This window comes from Diadema antillarum, unplaced genomic scaffold (assembly GCF_040938485.1).
Source record: "Diadema antillarum isolate AM-2024a unplaced genomic scaffold, OU_Dant_1.0 scf00000049, whole genome shotgun sequence".
In the NCBI taxonomy this organism is placed as follows: Eukaryota; Metazoa; Echinodermata; class Echinoidea; order Diadematoida; family Diadematidae; genus Diadema; species Diadema antillarum.
The window spans coordinates 991,417-1,005,941 of record NW_027270938.1 but is presented as its reverse complement, the minus strand read 5'-3'; positions in this window follow the sequence as shown (position 1 = coordinate 1,005,941).

Here is a 14,525-nt window from a genome sequence, read left to right as displayed (position 1 = left end):
TTGACAGGACCTTAGGAGAGCTACATACAGTACACTGAATACTACAGCCAGTGCATGCGAACACATCACATGCACACAAATTTCAAATCCATGAACGGATAAGATGTTTGTGTGCGCATGCGCTGGCCATGGTATCCAGTGTATGTAGCTCTCCCAAGGTCCTCTCGACCGAGTCACATTCAGTCATCAATTCGAACAGAAAGGGACTATTGGCAGAACCAAACGTTGTTCGAAGCCTGTTTTCAATACTTCAACTTAATTGGTAAGTCTTCAAATCGAAAAATGTTTTGGATTTTAAGTTGACGTTTACCCGCGATACTAATTCTGTCATGATCCTGAATGCTACATTGCGAAGCCCCATTACGCTATGCGTATGGGGCTGCTGGTCGCAGTTAGCTATGCGTACAATGGGCTGCACGCTGCTGGTCGCAGTCAGTGGTTTCGTACAATATTTATCGACGCTGGTCAGCGTCGGCTCTGGTACGAAACCATTATTGCATGATTACTAAGACATGAGAGCACTTTGGGGCGAGTAATTCTCACAGACAACGTACTTTAACATGAAACACAAACCAAGACAAGGAAATTCAGGGAAGCTTTTGAGGTACCAAAACTTTTTATTATCTTTAAAAACTTATTCACTATGGAAGTAAAAATCAGAATGGGCTGAGAGAGTGGCTTGTACTTGCGATGTTGTTGGATTAGGAAAATCACCCTTTCTCAAATTTTGGGGACACAAATTTCCCTCTATTTTTGAAATATCACGGACGAAAATGCATACAGGCTTGAAAAATTATCCCCTTTTCCTTGAAATTCAGAGTGCACATGCGTACACATAGTCAAAGGCAAGTTGAGGAACCGGGCTTGGTGGGAAGGTGCTAAGGGCTAGTGGTCAGATTTGCTGTGTATCATGATGTAAAATATGTAAAGTAGGGACCTAATTTGCACATTTGATATGCCTTCTGGCTTTGAGGCTCATTTTCAGACCTGGTGAGATGTATTATGGGATGTAACTTGATGGGAAAGTGCAAGTGGTCAGATTCATTGGGATTCTTGTTGCAAAATATGTAAATTAGCTACCTCATAACATTTTGAGACTTTGTACATCCCCTCACCAAAAATGAGCTCCTGTTGTGATGCTATATTACAAGTACATATCAAAAGAGTGTTTATGGGAATTAAGGAGAGAAATGGCTGATGTGAATTTTGCCAACAGGGTTAGCGCTAGATAAGTAATCGCACTTAAGGGAGCGCTGTACCAAACGCCTGAGTTTTACTGGTGTTATTCGTGTTGTTCGTGTTATTTCACATACGTGTGTAGCTATTTATTGCAGCGAATGATTTGTGATAAATTTAAAGCATGTATGACGGTGAATCCAAATATCATTATTTCTCTTTTGAAATTATTGTGGTTACTGAATTATTTAAAGAGTATTGAAAGGAAACGCAACAATTGAATGCCACATATCTACGTACCCATGATACAGTAAGCATTGTGCAAAATATGTAGCTTACAAGTCTACACAACAAATGCAAACTTATACTTAAAATTTACTAGCACTTTATTTGTAGACTTAAAAATCAATATTTTACAGGTGAATGAATATGGTGTACAGCGTTCCCTTAAGCTTTGCTATCTTGGTCTGATCACAAGTGATTTGTGCTGCTTTCCCTGACTACTCCTTGGAGTTTGTTAATTGCAGAATGTGTTAACAGTGGGTTACTCTAGATCATTACACTAACTTTTTGATGGTGTATGTTGAATTTTTGGTACAACAGGAACCACATTAGGTATGGTAACAGGCGTTACTGGTAACACATGTTACGATTTTTAACAACTCAGTGTGAAGTGGGGATTTGGACATTTTACAATTGCTTACTATTTTTACCTAAGGCATTAGTAGAAGAAAATTATAAGTGGCTTTAATTGAAATCTGGTTATTTAGGATATCAAAAATAGTGTCTTTCGGTAACACGCATTACACTTTGTGTGAGCCTTATTAAACCAGGCATCATTGCACATGTGCAATGAGTTGCAGACAAATTTTGCTTAATTTGTCTGAGGAGCAAGTTGCCATACTTACACAAGACATGTGAGTTTTATTTCAGGGTTGACCCTGACTCTGGTAATAGAGCCATTCGGGGAAATTATAAAATTCAGATTTTTTGCCTTTATGACACACTATTGAAAATAGAGATTTCCTTCACATGTAGATAAAATATTTTCATGTGATTACAGAATTGAGTTGAGTATTGATTTCTCTCCAAAACAATTACATTTTCAGGTCTTGAGTTTTTGTGCTAGAAGTCTCAAGCATGGAAATCCTACATTGTAAATAGCCAATTACATAATTTATTCACACTTGTAGAGTGGATTAACTTCAATACCAGTTTTAAATACATGTACTCAACAAACTATTATCAGTGGTCAGATGAACACACACAATTTCATCTTTGATTGGCACATGAGGATGCGTGATTTTTTTTTATACACTGTTATTATCATTATTAGCTTAGTTTGAAAGGTAAAAGAGTAAATATGTCACATAATTTACATTGAAATTTATGTAATCAAAATCAATTACAAGATATGCTTGCAATAAAAAAAAAGCCTACTGGAAATGTGCATCTGATGATATCTGAAAGTTTTATTGATATTCAGCCAAAGATTTAGCAAAATATGCTGATTCAGGACTTTTTTTTTCTGCATTTGCTGTTGTAACCTCTTGCCTTCATTTTCCAAATTTGTATCCTGATCATGAATGACATTCACTTAAGGGTAAATCCATGAAAATATGGAATTTTTACAAAAAAACAAATATGAAAATGTTCCCAGAATTGTGTGTTTGCCTTCATCGTGTTCATGTCATTTCAATTACATTGTATGCAAGTGTGAAGGGGGAAAATGTTTTCAGGTTTGGTGGCTGTTAACAAGACTTGTCCAGTAGAAAACAACGCTTACTTCAATTCAATTCAATTCAATAGTTTATTTATTTCCATCATCACAAAGAAAGAAAAGAAAAAGTTGACATAATCCAAAGTGATACAATTTTTTTTTTCATTTCTCTTACACTCGTCCGATAAAGGATTTTTTTTCAATACAATATGAAGTATATTATACACGAATGATGTCGTAAAAAAGAAACAATGCACTTTGTCATGGCAACAAAAATAGTAAATAATCACAATGATGGAAAACACGCTTGTAAAACGTGGAACACTGGAACAAAACAACAACAGCACCAATTTGTTATACCAATGAGACATATTCATTTTAAATTCTTCTATATACTATTGTACATTTTACTCATTGATATAATAATGTTGATACTATGAACAATACTTTCTAGGATTTTAGGATGCAAACGTATAAACTATATAACATATCACATTTGTGGCACAGACACTATGGGGCCAGGTGTGCCAGGAAAATTGAACGGAAAGGAAGATATGCAATCGGCCACAAAAAACATAACGACGACAACAACAACAACAATAACACAATACACAGAAATAACAGAATTTGAGGAAATGCACTCAGACAGATACTGGACAACGAAGAACGAGGAAAAAGGAGCAGGGAAGAATAGAGAAGGAAAAGGAGAGGGATGGAAAAGGTCTGTGGACACACTACAAAATCTCAAGGAAAAGTGAAACATGACGGGTTTTTTTCATTGAACAAAATTAACTGGTATATTTAGAAAACAAATATTTTTTGTGTTTGTATTTAAATGTAATTAACTTCACAGATTCTTTCAGATCATTATCTAAGCTATTCCAAAATCTGGGTCCGGTATAAACAAATGTATTTTGAGTGTGTACAGTTCTAACTAAGGGAAGATGAAATTCTTTAGATTGTCTGGTGGGATAATTATGTACGTGGCTGTTACGGTGAAATAAAGAATAAAATATTTTGGGTAGATGATTGCAGTTGTAATTAAACATAAATTGACCAAGTTGAAACAAATACAACTCTTTTATTTTCAGAATTTTGTGCTCAAGGAAAAGCTTGTCAGTATGTGCTCGGATATGAAGGTTAAAAACGATTCTGAGCGCCATCTTTTGCAGAAGAAAAAGTTTATCTAACAATGTCGAATATGTATTCCCCCAAGCAAGAATTCCGTAATTCAAGTACGGCTATACCAAACTTGAATAAAGCGTAATCAAAGCCGAAGAAGGAAGATAATATTTCAATCAATTCATTATGCCTATGTTACGTGCAATTACTTTACAAATATTGTTTATGTGACACTTCCATGATAACTTATTATCAACACAAACACCTAAGAATTTCATAGACGAAACCTCTTCTAGAGGAGTAGTGTCAAATATAACATTACCTGGTAGTCTACTTGAAAAAAATTACCTGATATCATATGACTTACACTCATTTCTTACATAATTGGTTAACAATGTCCTCTGGATGATTTTACCTAACTGCATATTTGAAATGCACAGATAATTTCAACCCCCCCCCCCCCCCAATTATTGTGAAAATTTCTTCGAAAATTGTCATACAGGCAAGCGCACAAAGGAATAAATTGTATATGTTCCATACACGTGTAAATTGGCCTGGAAGAGGAAAATGTGCATAAAGTTTAATCATGATTTGTACAGAATGTTCGGTTCATATTCAGAGCATGCAAATCTATTGAAGTTTGTATTGTACTTCATTAGATGTCAAAGAACTTGTTACACTCATAACACAAAATCTCTAGATTTGGAGATTAGTGGATTTTTTTTTTTTTTTAATTCCTGGTTTGAATTCAGATGAAAACATCCACTTGAAAACCAGCTAAAATTATGCCAGAATCTAGTCAACATTGCAATTCCTTGTATTTATGTTCCGTGCACATGCAAATCAGCCTGGAAGAGGAAAATGTGCATAAAGTTTAATCATGCTTTGTACGTTGGGTTCAATTTATTCAGAGCATGCAGACCTTTTGAAGTTTGTATTGTGTTGCATTAGATTTTAGAGAACTTGGTACACTCATGATACAAAATGTCTAGATTTTGAGGGGGGAAAAGTATTGTTTTTAATCCCCAGATTAAATTCAGAAGAAGATAACATCTAATTAAAAATCAGCAAAAATAAGCCAGAATCTAGTCAACATTGCAATTCTGTGTATAATATGTTCCATACACATGTAAATCAGCCTGGAAGAGGAAAATGGTGCATAAAGTTTGATCATCCTTTTTATGTTGGGTTCAATTTATTCAAAGCATGCAAATCTATTGAAGTTTGTATTGTATTTCATTAGATGGTAGAGAACTTGTTACACTCATAACAGAAAATGTCTAGATTTGGAGAATAAAAGTATTGTTTTTAATCCCTGGATTAAATTCAGATGAAGGTAACATCCACTTAAAATGTATTCAGAGCATGCAAGTCTTTTGAAGTTTGTATTGTATTTCATTGTATAGAATTACCCCCGCAGAACATTTCCATACCACACACAATCACCCCACAGTGCATGGACATGTACATATAATTACCCCCACCGAACAATTCTATACCACACACAATAACCCCCACAGTACAACATGTACATGTACATGTGCATGTATAGAATTACTCCCACAGAACAATTCCATACCACACACAATTACCCCCAGAGTACATAGAATTACCCCCACAAAACAGTTCCATACCACACACATTTACCCCCACAGTACATGTACATGTAGATAGAATTACCCCCACAGAATGGTTCCATACCACACACAATTACCCCCAGAGTACATAGAATTACCCCCACAAAACAGTTCCATACCACACACAATTACCCCCACAGTACATGTACATGTACATAGAATTACCCCCACAGAACGGTTCCATACCACACACAATTACCCCCAGAGTACATAGAATTACCCCCACAAAACAGTTCCATACCACACACAATTACCCCCACAGTACATGTACATGTACATAGAATTACCCCCACAGAACAGTCCCATACCACATACAATCACCCCCACAGTACATAGAATTACCCCCATAGAACGGTTCCATGCCACACACAATCACCCCTACAGTACAAAGAATTACCCCCATAGAACGGTTCTGTACCACACACAATCACCCCCACAATACATACAATTGCCCCCATAGAACAGTTCCATACCAACAAAAAATCATACACTCACAATGTGTTTTTATACCTATTATGGCACCCCCACAACGACATACAGGAAAACCCCCACAATGTACCTCTTGTGAGTATGTGTGTGTGTGTGTGTGTGTGTGTACAATAAGATTCTCCCACATGCACGCGGACACACACACAAACAAACAGACTTATTTTTTTTCTCTTTTTTTTTTTGCCTTGAATGATTAGTCATTTGATTAATAACATGTCTTTGAACAGAATATAAGGCATTTGCCTTGACCTCTTGACGGTCAGTCAGTGCTCTCTCTCATATGGTCTTGAACCACTTTGCTCTTGTCCTCCTTTGCATAGCCAGCATCAGGAAAAGCTGAAACATGAGATATAATGCAACTATTAAACCAAAACTTCACTTTTTTTTTCTAGGTATATGGCTAAAAGCAGTGCTTTACAAATGTGTATATGCATTTCAGCTTAGAAACACTATGGGAACTATACTGCGGCTAGCAGCCCCATAGCATACGCATAACTGCGGCCAGCAGCCCCATACTCATAGCGTCATGGGGCTGTGAACTGTAGCATACAGGATCATGACGGATATTTTATCGCGGACAAATATCAACTTAAGATCGGAAAAAATCTTCAATTTGAAGACTTATTAATAAATTTGAAGTATTGATAACAGAGTTTGTGCAAGGTTTGCTTCTGCAAATAGTTCCTTTCTGTTCAAATTGATGACTAAATGTGACTCGGTCGAGAGGAAACTGGGAGAGCTACACTGAATTGACGGCCAGCGCATGCACACACAGACATCTAATATCCAGTCAATGGATACGAAATTTGTGCGCAGTGATGTGTGCGCCTCCGCTGACCGTCAATTCAGCGTAGCTCTCCCAGATTCCTCTCGACCTAGTCATATTAAGTCATCAAATCGAACAGAAAATGACTATATGTAGAACCAAACCTTGCACGAACCCTGTTGTCAATACTTCAACCTTACTTGTAAGTCTTCAAATTGAAGAATTTTTGTTCAATTTAAGGTTGACATTTGTCCGCGATACTTCCCTGTCATGATCCTAAATGCTACAATCCGCAGCCCCATTACGATATGTGTATTGGGCTGCTGGTCGCAGTTTATAAAATATGGATTTTCGCAAAAACTGCAGGATATTTCGAGGAGAACTTTTTACAGTATATTTAGGATGTACAAAACATCACATTTCCGCATTCAGAAAGTAGTGCCAGTGTTGCTGGAACGAAACCCATTTTCTAAGCCTCTTTTTCAGCTTCACCCCATGGCCTAACATAGCACATAGCAATGCAGAGTAAAGGGGTAAAGGAAAGGAATGGACATGGTTTTGATCAATAAGGAATTACTCCATACAGTTGTCTGCCCATGGGATTATCAGTACATAATATATATATATATATATATATATATATATATATATATATATGGATGAAAACGTTGAACGATGTACAATTGGCCATTTTCGGGCTTTGCGATATTCAAACCCTTGTAAAATTGTCACCTGTGGGTGTTTTTCATAGTTTTATGTATCATTTGGTAGGGGAGGGTTGTGCCTTTCAGAAAATATACACTTTGTATTGTTGTTACCGCATTTCCTTAAAAAATAATGCCTTAAAGCTGAACAAATTGACAAAAATACATATTTTATGAAAAAATCCCAGAATCAGACGTCGCAATTTTTGTTCTTATCCAATTCTACAGCTTTGTTTTTTCTTGTGAGTAAGCCCACATGCTCCAACTATTTAATCAAGTACTTCTGCCATGAACGTGTTTATTATTCATCTTATCAGGAACTTTTGAATTCACTCATGTCTGAAAAAGAACGTCTCTGAATGAATTATCTTTTCCTTGACGCAAAAACTCCAGGATGAATATGAAAACATGTAAGGCCATATTTATTTAGCGTATTATCCATACTACCATTCCATCAACATTTGTGAGTGAGCTGTACAAAGTAATCGCGTGGTGGCTCATTAAAGCAAATTATACTGAATAACCATCAGAGATGTTCCATTGGTTAATGGTGTCATTAATGAAAGTTGATTATGCTTGAGATAAAAACTGGTGATCAGTACGTCAGTGTGAGCCAGGCGATTATGATGATTGGCAACAAGAGCAACATACTGTCCATAAAAATGAGTTCTGGTTGAAAATCCAAATTGGCAAACGTCTCTGATCAAAGCGAATGTCTCTGATTGAAAATCTCTAAAGGGATATTCCCTCATCTGACACGTACACACTGCATGATACTTTATTTGCGCGCTTATAGTACGCACTGACGCGCCATCTTGGAATCGAGTCGGCATAATTCAACAACGGAAATGCCCACAAATCCTGAAAATGTGAGTAATAACAAAAACTTTCCTGGTGTTTGTGTCGATTTATAACAGTTATCATTCCGTAGATTTGCCAATTAGTATCATCTGTGAAATTATGTATTTTAACCTTTGGATTATAAATAAATTAAAGAAGGATGGACAGTAAATATGTAAGATTCTACATGAAGATCAAAGACCGCACGTCTCTGAGCAAAATGAAAAACGTCTCTGATAATTACTGTTTCATGAAATAAAGACATCCATTCTAAAAAATTATGAGAACATTAAAGTAAAATTAGGTCTGGATGGGTGCGGTTAGTATTATAGGAACAAGAAGAACAAAGTTTACACGGGCGTGTTATAATATTAAGAAAAATGAAGCTTCCTGAAAGATGTTGAAAATATGTAGAAGAGTTTCAAATTTAAGGTTTTCTGTTTGAGCAAGTTTAAACACATTGCCTAGACAGAAACTGTGTTTTATGACTAGTAATAGGTCAGTAGTCTATATAATTATAATGTAATAGTCACTTTGAATTACGTATTTTTTTGTGAGAGAAGCAGAAATGTAAGAAAAACAGGATTAGGTCAGGGACGTTCTCTGAACAAATAAGATCTGTTCTCAAACCAATATTAATGACCCATCATGGCGAATTGGTGCCTACGTTTGAAGCACATAGGTTCCTCAATCCAAATATAATGCTAATATCTTGTAAAAATCAAACCCATTAAGTACTGATAAGCAAAGATGTTTACGTCAGAGACGCTATACGGGACGTTTTACATATTTTCAACTACTACAATTGGGAATCGATCTTTCATTATTCCACAGATGGCCCTCGTATACATACATTGTTCTAGGTAATTTGCGCAATCTAGAAACAATGTTGATTTTATAATTTTGATCAGAGACGTTCATTTTGTGCGTACATTGCTCCAGTGCATGGTAAGTTAACTTTAATATCATTTTTACTCTATTTTTTTTTTCTTACAGCAAGATGGGAAGACCGGATGGATTGTAAACACTCCGAATATCCTGTTTAGGATCTTTAGTCTCAGTCATGTTCATGGAGCCTACAAGTTCCAGACCACGGCCGTGGTACTGGCAAGACCGGACGGATATCTGATTGGAGGTGCCATCTGTTTACACAATAATGACTTTCCCAACCCCGGTTTCAGCTGGCGTCGCAAGCGACACAGTCGATACTATGCACTGATTGAGGACATTGAATACCAAATGAAGGAGAAATTCAGTTCAATGTTATAATGCCGACTCCGTTTTTAATGCACGTCACTACGTTTGCTTTTGAGCCTGTGAAATTTGAGGCTTATACGCTAAGAAGTAAAGGTTCAAATAATTTGCACCCAATTTGAAACAATGGCAGGACACACTTGAACCCTTAATTATGTTTAATTGCACCCTTACTTAACTGCCTTTTTGAATTTTTGCCAATTTCTGCAATAAGGTTTTTGTACAGTGGATAAGAATATGCAAATGAGTGAGCTAACCATGTCATAACCTCTCCATTTTCCATTGATCGTGTACAAAAAATAACGAAAATTTAATGTTTCTGGCATTGAAATCTGAAACATAATGCTATTCGTGGTCGATTATATACCTTCGGAATAGTGTTCAGTTACATATATACCCGGATTTAAGCCTGGGGCATAATTATGTTTGAATGAAAAACTGGAAATTTCAAAATATTATGTTCAAAATGTTATGGCAAGTAGTGAGGGGATGACATAGCACATAGGTTCCTCAATCCAAATATAATGCTAATGTCTTGTAAAAATCAAACCCATTAAATACTGATAAGCAAAGATGTTTACGTCAGAGACGTTATACGGGACGTTTTACATATTTTCAACTACTACAATTGGGAATCGATCTTTCATTATTCCACAGTAGATGGCCCTCGTATACATACATTGTTCTAGGTAATTTGCGCAATCTAGAAACAATGTTGATTTTATAATTTTGATCAGAGACGTTCATTTTGTGCGTACATTGCTCCAGTGCATGGTAAGTTAACTTTAATATCATTTTTACTCTATTTTTTTTTTCTTACAGCAAGATGGGAAGACCGGATGGATTGTAAACACTCCGAATATCCTGTTTAGGATCTTTAGTCTCAGTCATGTTCATGGAGCCTACAAGTTCCAGACCACGGCCGTGGTACTGGCAAGACCGGACGGATATCTGATTGGAGGTGCCATCTGTTTACACAATAATGACTTTCCCAACCCCGGTTTCAGCTGGTGTCGCAAGCGACACAGTCGATACTATGCACTGATTGAGGACATTGAACACCAAATGAAGGAGAAATTCAGTTCAATGTTATAATGCCGACTCCGTTTTTAATGCACGTCACTACGTTTGCTTTTGAGCCTGTGAAATTTGAGGCTTATACGCTAAGAAGTAAAGGTTCAAATAATTTGCACCCAATTTGAAACAATGGCAGGACACACTTGAACCCTTAATTATGTTTAATTGCACCCTTACTTAACTGCCTTTTTGAATTTTTGCCAATTTCTGCAATAAGGTTTTTGTACAGTGGATAAGAATATGCAAATGAGTGAGCTAACCATGTCATAACCTCTCCATTTTCCATTGATCGTGTACAAAAAATAACGAAAATTTAATGTTTCTGGCATTGAAATCTGAAACATAATGCTATTCGTGGTCGATTATATACCTTCGGAATAGTGTTCAGTTACATATATGCCCGGATTTAAGCCTGGGGCATAATTATGTTTGAATGAAAAACTGGAAATTTCAAAATATCATGTTCAAATGTTATGGCAAGTAGTGAGGGGATGACATAGCACATAGGTTCCTCAATCCAAATATAATGCTAATGTCTTGTAAAAATCAAACCCATTAAATACTGATAAGCAAAGATGTTTACGTCAGAGACGTTATACGGGACGTTTTACATATTTTCAACTACTACAATTGGGAATCGATCTTTCATTATTCCACAGTAGATGGCCCTCGTATACATACATTGTTCTAGGTAATTTGCGCAATCTAGAAACAATGTTGATTTTATAATTTTGATCAGAGACGTTCATTTTGTGCGTACATTGCTCCAGTGCATGGTAAGTTAACTTTAATATCATTTTTACTCTATCTTTTTTTCTTACAGCAAGATGGGAAGACCGGATGGATTGTAAACACTCCGAATATCCTGTTTAGGATCTTTAGTCTCAGTCATGTTCATGGAGCCTACAAGTTCCAGACCACGGCCGTGGTACTGGCAAGACCGGACGGATATCTGATTGGAGGTGCCATCTGTTTACACAATAATGACTTTCCCAACCCCGGTTTCAGCTGGTGTCGCAAGCGACACAGTCGATACTATGCACTGATTGAGGACATTGAATACCAAATGAAGGAGAAGTTCAGTTCAATGTTATAATGCCGACTCCGTTTTTAATGCACGTCACTACGTTTGCTTTTGAGCCTGTGAAATTTGAGGCTTATACGCTAAGAAGTAAAGGTTCAAATAATTTGCACCCAATTTGAAACAATGGCAGGACACACTTGAACCCTTAATTATGTTTAATTGCACCCTTACTTAACTGCCTTTTTGAATTTTTGCCAATTTCTGCAATAAGGTTTTTGTACAGTGGATAAGAATATGCAAATGAGTGAGCTAACCATGTCATAACCTCTCCATTTTCCATTGATCGTGTACAAAAAATAACGAAAATTTAATGTTTCTGGCATTGAAATCTGAAACATAATGCTATTCGTGGTCGATTATATACCTTCGGAATAGTGTTCAGTTACATATATACCTGGATTTAAGCCTGGGGCATAATTATGTTTGAATGAAAAACTGGAAATTTCAAAATATTATGTTCAAATGTTATGGCAAGTTGTGAGGGGATGACATGCTCATTTTGCCATTTGCAGATTCATAATGACCATTCAAAAACTGTTTACTGAAGAACTAGCGAAACTTCAAAATGTCACAACCTTCTCATTTTTGTGGAGCCCGTATGATTTTCTTTCTTATCAGCGAATAAATTTATACATTTGGGCTGAATTTCCCCTTGAATGAAGCTTTTTCCTTTGGAAGTAAGGTGAAATATTCTAGTGATATTTTTGAGGTTTGTAAGCCAAATACAGGAGAAAAGGAAAAATACTAACGTCTGTGATGAAACAAGAAAACGTCTATTAAGAATGTCCCTTACCTAGTCTCCACTATGAACACTATAATGCATCGCCTTTGAGTTGAAGGAAGAAGGATTTATAATCCCCTAACGATGTGACAGATAAAATGTGATATCGTTATGTTATCATTGTCAACCTCTTGAAAGAGGTTTTCAGTTCACTTTTCGTCAACAAACAGTTGCTATACCATACTGTCGATATTCTTTTGAGTTTGGTGTTGTGGCAAGTGCATTACATTGTTTACAATTTATATCTGCCATAGTATGAAAAAAAGCGTAGCGAAATTTGATGTTTCTAGGATAAGCAAAGGTTAATTACAGCTTTCTGAGACGACATCATAACAGTGGCCCAGGTAAGGTCCCTAATGAAAATACAAACTGGTTTATACTCATACAATTATATTTTAGACTAAGGGGTCAAATTAAATTAGTATCAATAAATTTGTGTTTACCTTTTTAATAGATTTGGACTACAATTGAAAGCAAACATATACAAAATTAATAGCGTGTGGGCACACCTGCATATACACCTGAAGGTAAAATGCAAAGTAGTGGTCATCATAAACAAAAACAATTCTCGACATTTAGGCCTAGGTAAATGATTTCTCAATGAATGTGGAATGTCCAGTTGCGAGCATCTTTTAAAATAGGGAGTTTGATGTTTAATTTTAGTGATAACTTACAGCCGAAACGTCCCTGATGGAAAAGCAAATGTCTCTGATATAAATGAGTAATTAGGTAAAGTAGTTGAAATTGCAAATTTTTCAGGTAATTTTGTTGTCTGTCATTAAAAGGTGTTGTAAGATCTGAATGATATATCAAGAACAGGCTTGTTGTTGATTTTTGGTGCAGAAATCGAAATGCCTCTTACAATTTGGAGATTCGTAGTTATAATCAATTAGTATGAAAAATAATTCAAGGTGAAATTACCATTCTGAATTGTTGACAAAAGATTAAAAGACATGTGTTTAATAAAGGAAAATGTTGTTTGCTCACAAAACTCTTAAATATGGATCAAAGGACATCATTTGTATTGCCTATGTCTGAGGAACGTCTATGAGTGAAACCAGAACGTCTCTGATCAAAACATGGCTTACTTCCAGCGTCTGTATAGGGCTTTTATGGTGATTTGATCAAACGAAATGCACTAATTCATTATTAGTATCTACTGAACATTAACATTTAAACAAATGAGACCCCTGCTACATGTTTTGTTCAAATGAGATGAAAGTGAAGATAAGAATATGAAAATCTCTGCTTAAATGACAAAAACTCCACTTTGTCTTTAACTTCCATGTGTATTAGCTTTTGTAAACTTCACAGGAGGCAAACAATATTTTAGGAACAAATTAACACAGTCTTCGAAAGTATGAACAAGATTAAACTATCTTCATTTGAATGTTTTTTCACCCTTCATTTGAATTTTCACTAAAACGATGTTTATTTTAGTCAGAGACGTTCGCCATTATGTCACAGTTCTATTTAACCTTGAATAAAAACAACACCCTTGGAGATATCCCAGTATAATTGGGTTTACAAGAAAGCTGACAATAATGACATTTCACTGAGATGTATCTATATCAATGAGTCACATGTTTTAATTTTGACCCCTGATTTGCCCAATTGTACATCGTTCAACGTTTTCACCCATAATATATTATATATATGGGAATAACATATAAATTCATCTGCTGAGGAAAGGCCGTATATGAAATAACTTAAAGTTATACAGTGCATATGTAGAGAGATGCGTCGGCAAAATACAATTTGATACATATTCTGTTTACAATATCATATTCTGCATGCGGGACTAAACCGGAGCACGTATTTGGAGTGCAAATTTCTTGTCAAAATATCTTGTTTCATGGAGTCTAATACATCAAC